We start from the raw sequence: 17,590 nt of genomic DNA, 5'->3' as shown, positions 1-17,590 counted from the left end.
AATAACAGACAGTTATGTTTCTTTATGGTGTGGAAGCCTGCTATGGACGATTAGTAATAAAAGGGTTAAAAAAGTTGTTAGATTAGTCCACATACTTTGTCTATAGTGTATTATTGATTCAGTTGAAACAAAAGTTTTATTCTTTTTCTTTTCTTTTTCTTTTTGGTTAATAATGTCAAACAATTATTCTCTAGTAACAATTATTTTATTCTGATAATTTGTTCTCACTAACACCTATTGAGCTAAAGATTCTAAGTGACTGGCAATTTAAATAACATTTATCTTATGAGATTCAAATTCATTAGTCTGTGCTATTTCATTGCTACTTCCCACATAATACACCATACAAAGCTTCTCTTATGCAATAAAATAAAAAATACAGAAAGTTATATATATATATTATACACTGAAGTAGGACAGGACCCGGTGTTGATCCGTTGTATCCAACAACAAAAACAGCCAGCACCAGAGATGAGATAAATCCCCAGTTTAATGCAAAAGAAGCATAACGTTTCAGTCCCTCACAGGAGCCTGGTCACATGCAGCAGGTCAAACAAAGACAGGCATGAAATATGACCCAGAGAAAGTGCCTTAAATACCCCCACCCACCAATCAGATACGTAACACAGAACCGCCAAATCATATATACCAAAACACAGCTGAAGCGCATAACAATCTAAGCTGCCCGCGAACGGCCACTCGTAACCCAGACTACAGTGTGTCAACAAACAGCAGTGGACAGCGTATAACCCACGTACATAGGTAATAGATAAAGGTATACATAAAAAATGGCATATCAATATCATGTAACCATGACAATCGATCTGTTGATTCTGTGTTAATAAACCAGATTGTCATGGTTACATGATATTGATATGCCATTTTTTATGTATACCTTTATCTGTTACCTATGTACGTGCTAACATGTTATCTCTTTTTATTTTCAGTTTCTGTCATATTGTTGTCTAGTTTCCATGTATTCAACAGCTATCTATCATTGCGTTCGGGCAGCGCTCCAAGCGAACTGGAACTCGCTTGGAGCGTTTTTCTCACACTTGGAAGTGAGATGGCTGGCATTTTTTGAGCGCTCTGGTGACGTAAGTCCCAGCGCTTCCAGTGTGCTGGAAAAGCTGGGACTTTTCAGAGCGAGCTCAGACGCTTGGAAACATGGCAGCCTCCACACACATGTTGCTGTGGAGGCTGCCATGTTATTTATACATATATATAATATGATTTTTCATGTGCTCTAGAAAATGTAGCCTATTTCTTTTCACTTCATACGTAGCGTATGAAGTGAAAAGAAATGGGCTACATTATCTAGAGCTCACAAAAAATCATATTATATATGTATATAAACACAGACGACGTTCAAGCATTATGTGTAATAATTGTATTTCCCTTTTACTTTATGTGTATTTCCCGATCGTTGTGTGGGCGGGTTAAAGATGTGTTGGCGGGTCCCGGAATTGCCGATTTTGATCCCCAGAGCCAAGAATTATTTCCCCAGTCTCTCTTCGCAAACATCGCAACTCTGACCCACCTCTATTCAGTGCAGGATAAGCTACAGGGGCTGAGCTGAGAGAAGCTGAATGGAGGTGGGTCAGAGTTCCGTTGTTTGCGAAGAGACTGGGGAACTCATTCTCGGCAGGCACTGGCAGCCCAGCAACAATACAAGGGAGCTTAGTAAAAACGTTCGCATGCACAGTCCATTATTGTGCAGCAGATCCCTTTGCGCATGCGAACGTTTTTTCGAAGCTCCCTTGCTTGTGACGTCACCTAGCGCCACGTCATCGCTGGGAGTGAAGCGCTTCCACTAGCTCCTGAACGCTGCCCGAACGCGGCCTAATATGTATGGCGCTTTGTGGTATTGCCATAGTTATTTGATGCATAGCTACTGGTTGAGCTGTTTGCTCACATATGATTGGTCAGATGCGACCTTGTGTAGCAGCTTGAGGCCTTTGTATTTTGATCTCCATGGCGATACACGATTTGCGCAATGACATCATCACGTATGCATGCACATGGGTTATACGCTGTTCACTGCTGTTTGTTGACACACTGTAGTCTGGGTTACGAGTGGCCGTTCGCGGGCAGCTTAGATTGTTATGCGCTTCAGCTGTGTTTTGGTATATATGATTTGGCGGTTCTGTGTTACGTATCTGATTGGTGGGTGGGGGTATTTAAGGCACTTTCTCTGGGTCATATTTCATGCCTGTCTTTGTTTGACCTGCTGCATGTGACCAGGCTCCTGTGAGAGGCTGAAACGTTATGCTTCTTTTGCATTAAACTGGTGATTTATCTCATCTCTGGTGCTGGCTGTTTTTGTTGTTGGATACCACAGATCAACACCGGGTCCTGTCCTACTTCAGTGTATACTATTTGGATTCCCTGGCCGAGCACAGAGTGGTTGTGAGTGTTGTTGAGTGCTTATCTTTTGTACAGTATATATATATATATATATATATATATATATATATATTTACACACACACACATAAACAGTGTATATATGTATATACATATAAATATATACAGTATATATATATATATATATATATATATACATACACACACATATACAGTATATATATATATATATATATATATATATATATGTGTGTGTAAAAAGAGAGCAAAGGGTAATTCAGCGCTAGGTGTCCCCCCCAAGAGGTATATAAATTGTTATGTGGATGAATGAACTGGCTGCCCTTATACCTGAAATAAGGGCACTTGCAGGGTCCCCACCCTGCACTGTCCTATTTCAATAAGCGGAGAAAACTATTTGTAGGAAGAGTGGTATTCTGGCGCACTGTTCAAAAGGATAACAACCAATATATTAATAATGGTACTAGAGTGGTAGGTGTGCTGAAAAGCTTAAAGAATTTTTTTAAAAATTCTATACAATATAATATAATATAATATATCTAGTACAAGTATTTGTACCAGCTGCGTCTGAATGAGGGTGTACCAATCAGGTCAAATAGTGGACCTAAAGATATTTTTGTCCTTGCTTCACAGTTAAGGTACTAGTAATTCACTTAATATGACGTCATAGAGATCACAAAGTTCACAAAATTCACAGGTGTAATCAATCCCAATCTTCAAGTAAATTATGTAGGATAAACAAATGATAGTTTTCTTGTCTAATCCTTATGTAGTAAATGAATGCCCACTTACTAGATATTACCTCAATCCTATGAGGTAAGTGGAAAACGTCTTTAGTATAGTTGTCCCTCAGCAATCTGGAACCGTTGCTTCTCTGCCTCTTTAGTGTGGTATGAAAACACTGCTTTCCTGCTTCCTTAGTATGGTAGAGGTATCTTTCTCCTTCCTTTTAGTGTGCTTGGTTATTCACTCAGCTCCCAGTAAACCGTGATGTGAGATATATAGATAAGGGAACAGAAATATGGAAAGGATAGTGCAACACTGTTGTACAAGTTTAAAACATATATTTATTTCATATGTAAAATATGCTCACATTTTTCCACCTCAATCCAATATGAGGTATCAGTTAGGCATAGTAGTGTTATATAAACAGTACAAAATTCCAAGGTGAATAATCAGAAGTGCAGGAAACGGCAAAACATGCAGTTTATAAGAAGCAGTTCAATATATATTTGTTCAAATCTCTCCTTACGCGTTTCAAAGGTTTCAAGTAATGGGTTACCTTCTTCATCAGAGGAAAATTTCGAAATTTTCCTCTGATGAAGAAGGTAACCCATTACTTGAAACCTTTGAAACGCGTAAGGAGAGATTTGAACAAATATATATTGAACTGCTTCTTATAAACTGCATGTTTTGCCGTTTCCTGCACTTCTGATTATTCACCTTGGAATTTTGTACTGTTTATATAACACTACTATGCCTAACTGATACCTCATATTGGATTGAGGTGGAAAAATGTGAGCATATTTTACATATGAAATAAATATATGTTTTAAACTTGTACAACAGTGTTGCACTATCCTTTCCATATTTCTGTTCCCTTATCTATATATCTCACATCACGGTTTACTGGGAGCTGAGTGAATAACCAAGCACACTAAAAGGAAGGAGAAAGATACCTCTACCATACTAAGGAAGCAGGAAAGCAGTGTTTTCATACCACACTAAAGAGGCAGAGAAGCAACGGTTCCAGATTGCTGAGGGACAACTATACTAAAGACGTTTTCCACTTACCTCATAGGATTGAGGTAATATCTAGTAAGTGGGCATTCATTTACTACATAAGGATTAGACAAGAAAACTATCATTTGTTTATCCTACATAATTTACTTGAAGATTGGGATTGATTACACCTGTGAATTTTGTGAACTTTGTGATCTCTATGACGTCATATTAAGTGAATTACTAGTACCTTAACTGTGAAGCAAGGACAAAAATATCTTTAGGTCCACTATTTGACCTGATTGGTACACCCTCATTCAGACGCAGCTGGTACAAATACTTGTACTAGATATATTATATTATATTGTATAGAATTTTTAAAAAAATTCTTTAAGCTTTTCAGCACACCTACCACTCTAGTACCATTATTAATATATTGGTTGTTATCCTTTTGAACAGTGCGCCAGAATACCACTCTTCCTACAAATATATAAATATATATATATATATATATACACAAGCAAAATATTATACTGAGAGAAATCAGCATTAACATAACATGGAGGTAGCACTATGTTTTATCCAGCAATGAGCTTTGTACAGTATCTGATTATACTGATGTAATTATCATTAAAATGTGGCCCATTACACCTCATCAAGTATTTTATTATCAGTTTCTCACAAATTCCTTTTACTGCCAGCTATAATTCCATGTGACACACTTGGAAGAATGTTGTGACACACACTGCTAATTTAACTAAAATGGCTCCAATCTTCCAGCTTCACTAGTTCCTATGTGTCCTTAGGCAGCTGTAAAAAAATAAAAGAAAATAAAAAAAAATCAGTAATCTCTTCAATCTTTAGTGATACAGCTGCATAGAATAACATAGAAACCTGTATAGCTGCAGTAAATCTTGAATAGTAAATTTTACCCACTAACATCCAGACAGCTGGTTGACAATTACTTCATTAAAGGGACATGAAACCCCAAAAAAATGATTTCATGATTCAGATAGAACAAGCAATTTTAAACAACTTTATTATTTACTTCTATTATCTAATTTGCTTCATTCTCTTGGTATCCTTTGCTGAAAAGCATATCTAGAAAGGCTCAGTAGCTGCTGATTGGTGGCTGCACATAGATGCCTCGTGTGATTGACTTCCCTTTGTGCATTGCTATTTCTTCAATAAAGGATATCTAAAGAATGAAGCAAATTAGATAATAGAAGTAAACTAGAATATTATTTAAAATTGCATTCTCTATCTGAATCATGAAAGATTGTTTGGGGGTTTAATGTCCCTTTAAGGCACTACATGGTCTAAATTGACATGTATAACAAAGGTAAATAGACAATAATACAGAAGTTCTCCATTATTGACATTGATCAAAGTGCAGACTTGTGAATGCTCCACAAATGTCTGTCACAAGAAAGTCAAAATCAAATATATGTATTTATTATAGAGCACGTCTGCAAGCATATGCTTCTGAGTCTGAGCTCATGTTTTCTGTTTTCTACAAGGCCACAAACAAGCATATAATAATTAATATTTCCATATTTGACTGTACCAGCTGTGGCCTAGATTACAATTGATAGCACAATGTCAGCCTTGCACGGTTAAAGGGACAGTCAACACCAGAATTTTTGTTGTTTAAAAAGATAGATAATCCTTTATTACCCATTCCCCAGTTTTGCATAACCAACACAGTTATAATAATACCCGTTTTACCTCTGTGATTACCTTGTATCTAAGCCTCTGCAAACTGCCCCCTTATTTCAGTTCTTTTGACAGACTTGCATTTTAGCCAATCAGTGCTTACTCCAAGAGAACAAAGCAAAATTAGTGATAAAAGTAAAATGGAAAGTTGTTTAAAATGACATGCCCTAACTGAATCATGAAAGGTTTTGAACTTGAATGCCCCTTTAATAATGCACGATTGGGTATTACAAGTTGTTGGTTAAATGTTTAACCAAAGTATTTTAATTATACTTGCCCTATCAATTCAATAGGCTAAGCAGAAGTAGCAACACGCTCATTATGCTTGCATTACTAGGTGTCCATTAAGTGTTCAGTTTGCGCAAAATACAAAATACCACTTTCTGATTTAACGCTTTTGAAGCACAGGTATTAACTGTAAGTTCCCACGGGAATAGGGCCCTCAAGCCCTCCTGTATGTGTTTGTAAATGTTGTCCTGTCTTTTACAAGTCTTGTATTGTTTTATTTAAATGAATTGTATCCATGGACAGCGCTGCGGAATATGTTGGTGCTTCATAAATAAAGTATAATAATAAAATAATAATAATAATCACTTGCTATTGTGTTTTCAAACAAAATATAATTTGTATAGCAAAGAACTTAACCAAAACCTCCACTACTGGTGCAGAATTTTTTCAATCCATCAGATTTGTGCTTGAGTGTATCAGACAGGGCCTTTAGTGCTTGCTCTCATAGAAATCTGTTATATAAGGGAAATAACAAACCTGCCCTATCCAACATGAGTAGTGTAGCACAAATTATACTACCACTTGCACAATAAATATTAGCCATGGACTTGTAATACCATAGCAAAAATTCAAGCTTTATGGATTAGGCTCCAGACATATTTACATTCCATTCCACTTGCATTTTTGGCCTCGATTTGAAATCTGTCCCTGAATCACTAAACCTCAAAATTCTGAGTCCAATAAAAATGCAGTGATTTGGCTCTAATATTTATCAGTGTAGCGTTTACAAAGACTGGGATGAAACAGAATTATTACTTCATTCTTTATTTTTCATCTTGCTGAAAGCATCATAATACTTACAAAATCAAAATAATAAGCTTTAGCAATCTTTTTTTTTTATTTCAACAAACATTTTTAACAATTTGAGTTGTTTCATATCAGACATTTTCAGAGTTTACTGTTAATAGGAACATGCGCTAAGTTATAGGTAACAGAAGCACAAAAGTAGTATACTACTCTCTTATGGAAATCTTAAATCAATATGAGCTTTGCAAACTAACTGTCAGTTAATTAAAAAAAAGATTTATGTCAATTAACATGGGCAAGTCTTCTTACGGCTAACTCACACAGGCCCATTTATCAAGCTCCGTACGGAGCTTGAAGGGCCGTGTTTCTGGCGAGTCTTCAGACTCGCCAGAAACACAAGTTATGAAGCAGCGGTCTAAAGATCGCTGCTTCATAACCCTGTCCGCCTGCTCTGAGCAGGCGGACAGGAATCGCCGGAAATCAACCCGATCGAATACGATCGGGTTGATTGACAACCCCCTGCTGGCGGCCGATTGGCCGCGAGTCAGCAGGGGGCGGCGTTGCACCAGCAGCTCTTGTGAGCTGCTGGTGCAATGTTAAATGCGGAGAGCGTATTGCTCTCCGTATTTAGCGAGGTCTTGCGGACCTGATCCGCAGTGTCGGATCAGGTCCACAAGCCCTTTGATAAATGGGCCCCTTAAAATATTGCTGCATTAATCCATCTGGAAGCAGGAGTCCTGCTAGCATACAGACATACTAGGGGCCTCAGCTAATGAGTAATTTCACTGGCCCCTGCCCAAAATCCAATCCCAGACCAGAGTAATTAACCCTTTTTCTACAAGACATACAGGCCTAACTTCTAATTTTGCTATTAACTGCAGTAGATAATCATTTTTCCTAGTCATTGTAAACTGTCTGTTAATTTAACAATACTGAAGTCATTAAATCATGTATTAGATGTCAGCAGCTACAGTATATTTCTCAGAACATCTGCTTTTCCTACATCCAAAGTTGCAAACCTTCTTTATCTGTATCAGTACAGCATTGTTCTAAGTATTGATGAGGTTAAATATATACACCAGTGTCTTATTGACCCAGCATTAAAGGGACAGTCAACCATAGAATTGTTATTGTTTTAAAAGATAGATAATCCCTTTATTACTCATTCCCCAGTTTTGCATAACCAACACAGTTATATTAATGTACTTCTTACGTCTGTGATTACCTTGTATCTAGGAACCTTCTTCCAGCCCCCTGATCACATGACTGTGACTGTTTATTATCTATTGTCTTAAAATTTAGCATTGTATTGTGCTACATCTTAAATAACTTTCTGTGCCAGAACACAGTGTTATCTATATAGCCATGTGTACTTTCTGTCTCTGTGTTAAAAAGAGATTTAAAAAGCATATGATAAGAGGCAGCCCTCAAAGGCTTAGAAATTAGCATATGAGCCTACCTAGGTTTAGTTTAAACTAAGAATACCAAGAGAAAAAAGCAAATTTGATGATAAAAGTAAATTGGAAAGTCAATTAAAATTAAAAGTCCTATCTGAATAATGAAAGTTTAATTTATACTTGACTGTACCTTTAACTCTACTTATACAAAAATAATCTCCTCACTGCAATTATCCCCCACAAATAAAACCCTTCCACTGCAACACATGTTTAAATGATAAACCCCAACACCAGAATACCACCACCACCATTGCCCCACTAACACAGAATCATCATAATTACCTACATTGAAATCACTCTTTATCTACATCTATTCACCATATTTCACCACCAAAATAAAAATCTTATGTCCCACAACCCAGCTGTACGGCACTCTTGGGTACCTGTCCCACTGCTTTTCACAGCAAGGTATCTCCTACTAAGGATTCTCCTATACTGCAATATAATCATTAAGGGTATCCCTCTATAGCAACCACTAAGGGACTCCCCAACCCATGAGATCCCCAACAAGATAGAACTTACTACCTTAACCTTTTTACAGCATTAGTAGTTCTTTTTCCCAGTCTCCAAAATAAAACAGGGCTGTTCTCTCTTAATGGGCATACTTGGTCCTCATCTACCTCCTCTTGTGACCATGATCCTTCTGTGTAATCTTTGCAATGATAAATGCCTCTCAAATCTTCTAAATGGATGGATTTTTCCAATGATCTTTGATTAATTATATTTCATTTAATAATTTGGGAAATATGTAGAGTCTCAATTAAGTTTTCCTCCTTCTGTGACTGGATGTGAAAGTGTTGGATCAAGGTTTAATGTGGAGGAGGTGCTGAGACTGAGGAAACAGATGTTGGAATATAGTTTATAAACAGCAGTGAGTGACACCTTTTTGTCATTAACACACAGAGAACTGTGACAAATAGACACAAGTAACACATATAACCATCATTGTTTAACCCCCTCAGCTGCTAGTATCATTCCAAACAGTTATTATCAACCAGCTCTTTTACCCATGTGAGGTGTCTATCACTGACTTTCACTAAGATTACAAGTTGTGTGCTAAACCGGGTGCGTAAATAACGCAAACATTCTCCATAGCGCTGCCATTACAAGTTACTGAAAAACCTTCTTTTGTTATACGTTAGGGTACCTTAAGCTCCATACCGCACAAAACCCAAGGCCTGACTTGACGTTCTCGTGCATGTTCTCCCCCATAGACATCAATGGAGAGAAACTAAGACCCGCAATCACGGAATGGCAATCGACGTAACGCAATCCCCATTGATGACTATGGGGAAAAGAAAGTTAAGTTAAAACCTAAAACCCTTACATAAACCCCCAGTCTAAATACCCCTAATCCACTGCCCCCCCGACATCGCAGACACTAAATAAAGTGATTAACCCCTAAACCACCAGCCCCGCAATGCTAACACCTAAATAAACGTATTAACCCCCACATCACTACTACTATAATACACCTATTAACCCCTAAACCGCCAGCCCCCCATATCACCACTACTATAATAAACCTATTAACCCCTAAACCGCTGCCCCTCACATCGCTACTACTATAATAAACCTATTAACCCCTAAACCGCCATCCCCCACAATGCAATAAACCTAATTAAACTATTAACCCCTAAACCGCCATCCCCCACAACGCAAATAACTAATTTAATCACTAACCCCCTAACCTAAGACCCCCTAAATTAACCCCAATTAAAAAAAATAAAAAAATACTAAGTTAAAATTAAAATAAAAAATACTAACATTAATTTAAAAAAAACAAGATTAAATTAAAATAAATAAATCTAAAATTACAAAAAATAAAAAAGTCTAAAATTACAGAAAAAAACAAACCAAATTATTAAAAATAAAAAAATTAAGAATAATCTAATACCCCTATAAAAATAAAAAAATTCCCCCCAAAATAAAAACAAACCCTAATCTAACACTAAGCTACCAATAGCCCTTAAAAGGGCCTCATGAAGAGCATTGCCCTAAAGCGATAAGCTCTTCTATCAAAATAAAGTATAATTTACCCCCTAAAAGTAAACCCCCCCACCCACAATAAAAAAACAACTAACACTGAAAAAACCTAAGCTACCCATTGCCCCTAAAGGAGCATTTGTATGGGCATTGCCCTTAAAAGGGCAATCAGCTCTTTTGCAGTCCATTCAAATAAAGAAATCCCTAATCTAAAAAAAAAAAAACACCCCAAAAATAAAAGAGCCTAAATCTAACCCTAAAATAGGTACATACTGTTCTTGAAGTCTGGCTGAAAAGGTCTTCTTCCAGGCGGTAAAGGTCTTCTCCCAGGCGGCGACATTTTCATCCAGAGCGGGGAACTCTTTTATCTTCATCCAGGGCAAATGCGGAGCGGAGGTGACAGCACTGTATCGTACAACTTGTAATTTTGACGTAAGATAGTTCTTTATATAAAGTTTAGCATAGGACAAAAGAAGAGAGCAAAGTTGTGGGATTTCTGCACTCAGTTGTTGATGCATGCACATGTTATTCGTGCAAACAACCTTAATAGACTCTCATGTGGACTTAATGTAAATGCATTTTTAGAACTACCAGATATAGAGAGATCAAGGTGAGTCTGAAAGTATGAGGAAATCCCCTTTATATGCCAACATGTAAAGATCATATGAGTGCTTCTCTCTTCTAATGTATAGTATGGCTTATCTATATAGGCACTGGTGTGTAAAACAGTATTAACAATATACTCAAGTCTCTAGATAGCTTCAGTGGTGACATATGGTAGACTGGATGAACCTAAAAGAAAACAGAAAACTCAAATACGGCAGTAACACAATCATTTTGATCATGGATGATTAAGGGACTAATGAAGTTAAAGGGACAGAAAACCCAATTTTTTTCTTTTATGATTCAGTTAGAGCATGCAATTTTAAGCAACTTTCTAACTTACTCCTATAATCAACTTTTCTTAATTATGTTGCTATCTTTATTTGAAAAAGCAGGAATGTAAATTTGGTTCATTTAGCTACCAATCAGCAAGCGGTAACCAGGTTCTAAACCAAAATGGGCCAGCTCCTAAACTTATATTCCTGTTTTTTCAAATAAAGATAGCAAGAGAAAGAAGAAAAGTTTATAATAGGAGTAAATTAGAAAGTTGATTAAATTTGCATGCTCTACATTAATCATAAAAGAAAAAATGTGTGTTTTCTGTCCCTTTAATACTATGTTTCTCCGTAGGGCAGAACACATTCAGATTCCTCTTTCACAAACATATTTTTCCTAAATTTGATAATTACAAGGAGATGTTGTCTTAATAGCTCTTAAATTAGCCATATATACTCAGTTAAAAGTTAAAAAGTCAGAAGCATTCAGGGATGTAACAGGCAGCAAACAACAGGGTGCAAGTGGTTGGCAGAAGGTAAGAACAAGAACACCTCTGATAAATGACTACTATTAGTTGTATTCCAGTAGAACATAGCAATTTCTGTACTGTCAAGCTATAAAGTTTATAGACAGGTGTGTGGCCCTAGGAAGAGCATGTGCCTATCCAGCAAGGTCCACAAACACTGTTGAGTATGGCAGTCTCAGAGGCTCTATGAAACTGCTCCAGACAACTTCTTAGATTGACCCTAAATATATTTACAAACGGTAACTAATACCTAGCAAGCATTTAATTTTTAGACCTAAAGTCATTATCTTATTCACATAGTTTAAGCCAAACAATCCCCCATGTTATTTATTTATTTTTACCTCTGGGGCCTTTGTAATTCTTCAATGCCAACAAAAAGCTTAAATCCATATTCAAGTTGAATGCCAGGGAATTATATATTGGCAGATTTATGGTTTCTTCCCTCATGTGTATGCTTCTTTTTTTGCATGATAATATCTTATTTGCAGTCTAGCTCGTAATAAAGTTTTAGTTGGTTTCCTACAAGAACTCTTAAATCATTTTCCATTACCAGTTCCACAAGGTTTGTTCAATTTAATCAATATGAATTATGCATATTTATAATTCCAAAACGCATACTTTAAAAAATATCTCTGTTCAAATTCTGCCATTTTTTTAGTCTGTTTTTCAAGTTTGTACAAGAATTTTATCAAAGAAAAGCACATATAAAAGGTATATTAAAGCTATGTTTATATAGATGTTTAGCATATTCCAGCTATTAACCATTGCATTGCAAAGTATCTGTAAAAAATAACATTTTAAAATCATTTTACAATTCTAAATTTACAAACAAATGCTGCTCAACAATACACCTCTTGAAATGCTTGGATGAATTCATGAGGAGAAAATTCATGACATAGTGATAGGTGACCAATGACTGTCAGTATGACACATAAATTTCAAAAATTGAATAACTCAGGGGAGTTCACAGGGGAGTCATATGGCATAATACAGTCAATTTTAGTGGATGTTTTCGGACATGAGAAAATTGTCAGCACAATAGCTGGGTACCCTAATTTTGACTGCATACCAGAAGACACAGTTAATGGTTAGTTCACAAGCTCTTCTAACAAAGATTCCGAAGAAATCCTGACAATTTCTATAGGCAATTTGTCACCATCAATTAGTCATAGATAAACTATTTTAATCATGGTGCAAAAGAACAATCCAAGTAATGGAAGCACCATTGTTCTCCTTCTCCTTGGAAGTTTTACATCCAAGCAAGTACTGGAAAGATAATGGCATCCATGTTTTGGGGCGCAAAAGGAATTTTAATGATTGACTTCCTGCAGTGTGGAGAGACTGTAACAGGTGTCTTCTACGCTAACTTGATTTATAAATTGTGCAAAACAAAGAGTCAGAAAGTGCTGTTCCTCAAAGTCAGCGCTCCCTTACACAAGTTCTTTATTGCTGTGACTTCCATTGCTAAAGCTCGATTTGAATTTCCGGATCAATTCCCACATATTAACCAGTGACTATTTCCACATTTGAAGGATCACTTGCAAGGAACATGCTTTTCAAGCATTTATGAAGTGATGGCAGATGTTCATGAGTGGCTGGACAGTCAAGAACAAACTTCTCTTTTTTTGAAGGCATAAAAATCTTGCAACATCATTTGCAGAAGTCTTTTGAGCTAAATGAGGATTATGTGAAATAAAAATAAATATTGCATGGGCCAAATGTGTTTCTATCTATGACAGATTAAGACTTATTGATCTACCTTTGTATTAGAGACCTAGGTATGCAGAGTTGTATTCTATCTTTGTTAATGATATTAAAGGGCAGTCAACACCAGAATTGTTATTGTTTTAAAAGATAGATAATCCCTTGATTACCCATTCCTTAGTTTTGCATAACCAACACAGTTATAATAATACACATTTTACCTTTGTGATTACCTTGTATCTAAGCCTCTGCAGACTGCCCCCTTATATCAGTTATTTTGACAGACTTGCATTTTAGCCAATCAGTGCTCACTCCTCGGTAAATTCACGTGCATGAGCTCAATGTTAACTATATGAAACACATGAACTAACGCCCTCAAATGGTGAAAAACTGTCAAATGCAGAGGCGGCCAAGGTCTAAGAAATTAGCATATGAACCTCCTATGTTAACTTAAAGGGACATTAAGCTCAAAATATATACTCCTTTGTTTTTTAACTAATAAAAATAAAACAAAATTGCTATATACTCATAATTTAAAATGTGTCCTTGTTCCCTCCATCATTTTCCAGTGGTGACATTATCTTACCCAGCAAAAGAGGCTGTTATCATGGATTCCACAAGGGCTATATCCCTGAACTACTCTTAAAGGACCAGTCAATACAGTAGATTTGCATAATCAACAAATGCATGCTAAGAAGACAATGCAATAGCACTTAGGGCGCCATGTACTAAGCATCAAAGTGACCCTTCGTCTGTATTTCCGCGTCAAAATTCGCTCATGATCTGCATCTCATATTTACCAATCTGCAATCGAATAGAAAAACCACTATTTTTCATCAGCTATCGTAATTTTACGCAACTGATCGTTCCTAACCCTTTTTCCAATTACTACATGTTCGATCGCACGTAAATTCGCTTTAATCGGAAATTATGAATGTTACAAGTAATCCGCCCGCTCCAACTTTCACTCTAACTTCGCGTGAATTGCTTTCGCGACCATTTAGGTAGTGAATACAATAGAAAACTATAGAGGGTATCAACCTGACGCCAGATAGGGCATGCAATTTTAATCAAATTTTGAATTTACTCGTATTATATATATTTTTATGCATTCTCTTGCTATGTTTCTTTAAAAAGCATAAATAGTGTGCATATGAGCATGCCCAATTTTTGTTCATAACCTGGGTTATGCTTGCTTATTGGTGGTTAAATGTCGACCTCCAATAAGCAAACGCTGACCATGGTGATGAACCTAAAATTTGCTGACTGCAAAGATTGCATTACTGCTTTTTAAATAAAGATAGAAAGAGAAAGAAGAAAAATGGATAATACGAGTAAATAGCACATTAAAAAACGGTTAATAATGTTTTTAAAAAACATTAACGTAAGAGACACATTTTTGGTGCAGACAATTAAACAATATAAATATTAATTTGGAGATTAATTTATAATTACCTCGAATATCGCTATCACAGTCATCAGTTATTCCCTCAATGACCTCCATGCCAAGCCTCTGTAGAACTTTACTTTCGAAGTCAGTCAAATCTGCGACATAAGGCTGTCCGCCTCCAGTACCACGTGCATATTGCTTTTCTTTGGCAATTTTGGCTTTAGTTTGACGCTTGATATCATTGAACCTTTTTTTGCAGGATTCAATATCTTTTTTCGTTGGTCCTTGAGCACTCACAGCGTCACTAATTTTTTCCCAAATCTTCTTACGGGCACCGGGGGTTTGCTTGACTCGACTACCATAAATATTATCATAGTATTCGAGTACTAGATCAACAAGTACAACATTCTGTTGATGCGAGAAGTTAGGGTTGCGAGTCTTCTTGGAAGTAGCTGAATCTCCGGAACAAGCCATCTTCTCTAAGTAAATAATGAAAAGTAAATAAACAATATTCTAAGATTTCTGGGAGATGCACATTCTTATACATGTCATCAGCTAAACCTTGCCACTTGTATGACGATTATGACACCTAGATGGTCACGTGGGTGAAGAACTAAACCAATTTGGTCGTAGACTGCTTAGTAACTTTGTTCTTTTGCGCCGAGCAAAGCTTCAAAGTTATCAATAATCCGATTGTCTTCGACACAGATTAGACGCAAAATTTTACGGCTTGGTTTTTACTACATTCATGTAACGAAGTTCTATCCGCATGGTGCGAATGCCGGCGGGTTAATTCGATACGGTCTGTGCATAAATTTTGACGCCTTAGTACATGGCACCCTTAGTCTGAACTTCAAATGAGTAGTAGATTTTTTTTTTAATAAATTGCAAAGTTATGTCTATTTCCACTCCCCCTGAACCATGGGACAGCCATCAGCCAATCACAAATGCATATACGTATAGTCTGTGAATTCTTGCACATGCTCAGTAGGAGCTGGTGACTCAAAAATTGTAAATATTAAAAGACTGTGCACATTTTGTTAATGGAAGTAAATTGGAAAATTGTTTAAAATTGCCCGCTCTATCTGAATCATGAAAGTTTAATTTTGACTTGTGTCCCTTTAATTTGCAAAACCCTGGAAATCATTCTAACAAAATGAAGTGTTATATTATTATTAGTCAAAATATAACAAAGGCACAAACTGTCACCTTAGCACATTACCATAAATCAGGTCTTAGCCAAAACAAGTTTATTCAAATGCAGCCTCTTTAAATCCTGTGTGAATGAAAAAAAAATTAACATACACATATTTTGCTATCACATCTTCTGAAACTCTTTGAACCATTGTGTGTCTTTCTTCCAGCATGTGTAACATTTATTAAAGATAAGATCATATGGAGGAGCCGGCTAGTGAAGAGCAACTAAATCAATTTATTTAGGCATTTAAAATACACATTTACAAGATATTACCATATAGCAAGTATATAATCGATTTCAAATTGGTGTTCAAAATCCCCACTACAAGCTGCTCACTCAGCCTGATGTATGACATTACTAGGTAGTGAGAGCTTTGCAGTCAGTTTCAATGAGTAGAACCATTGCCGCTTCTTGACGCCATATTGACATATATCTTAACCACTTCTCTACCTGGAATTTCAGAGAAAAACGTGCCGAAAATACCAGGGAGTTTTTAGCATTTTTGCTATCACCCCATTTAAACATAAATAGAGCCTTGTTTTTTTTTTTGTTTTTTTTTTTATCTCAACCCATTTTGGTATATTTCATGCTATCATTTCTCTGTCAAATGTGATAATATAAAAAAAAATCATAACATTTTTCACAAACTTTGGGTTTCTCATCAAAATGATTTACATACTGCTTGTGCAGTCATGACACAAATGATTGTAAAAGGTCCTCTAGGATCTTTGTTTGGAAATAGCAGACATGCATGGCTTTGCCATTGGTTCTTGGTAATTAGAAGGTTGCTAATTGCAGCTGTGCACCACACTTCTTAACTCCCCCGGCAGTGAAGGGGCTTAATTAGTTAGCTGGTAAGGGAAATAGTATAGCAAGGTAGGTATTACCATCCTACCTGACACCTCCCTGATCCCTCCCAAACAGCCCCACACTCATCCGCACTATCTTTTGTACTGATAGTCTGCCAGCATGCAGTTTAGGGCTTTTTTTTTTAGCTATTATTATTTTTCTGCACTGTAGTGATCCCTCCTCAACCCTCCCACCTCCCTAATTAATCTCAAACAGCTCTCTAACCCTCCCTCCTCTCACTAATGGTGGCCATTTTTGATACTGCCAGCTGTCTGCCAGTACCCAATTTATAATTTTTTAATTATATTTTTATTTATCTGTATTCATTTATTTCTGTAGTGTAGTGGTTTCCACCAATCATTACTTAGGGGCCCGACCCTAACCTTTTTCTGTAGTGCAGTGCCCCATCCCTCCCTTTCCTTTCAAATTAACTTTTCTGCTCTGTAGAGCCCCCCCACTCCCTCAGTTGCTTGGCTGAACACCTGCCTCCCGCATTCCCTCCCACTGCTCTCGCCGGCACCAAAAGACCATGTCACTGTCTGTAACAATCTGGAATTCTGCCTTTATATAAAGGAATAAAGTAAGCTTTTTGCGTGCGTCGGTTTGCGGTCGAACTTAGAATATTGCATGCACATAGAAGTCAATGGAGCAAAAAAACGCCCTATTCGCACGCAAACCTAATTGCATAGTCTCAAGTTTACTAACCCGACATGAAAAATTAATATTTCACATTCCAATGTTCTT

At 36.7% G+C, this 17,590-nt stretch overlaps 1 protein-coding gene across 5 annotated transcripts in view; it reads left to right on the top strand.

The window, feature by feature from the left end:
* COL16A1 (collagen type XVI alpha 1 chain) overlaps nucleotides 1–17,590 on the top strand; it is a 240,454-nt gene that overhangs the window by 122,269 nt on the left and 100,595 nt on the right. The gene's annotated exons all lie outside the window — the stretch shown is intronic.

This window comes from Bombina bombina, chromosome 3 (assembly GCF_027579735.1).
Source record: "Bombina bombina isolate aBomBom1 chromosome 3, aBomBom1.pri, whole genome shotgun sequence".
NCBI lineage: Eukaryota > Metazoa > Chordata > Amphibia > Anura > Bombinatoridae > Bombina > Bombina bombina.
This window is presented reverse-complemented; position numbering and strand designations above follow the sequence as displayed.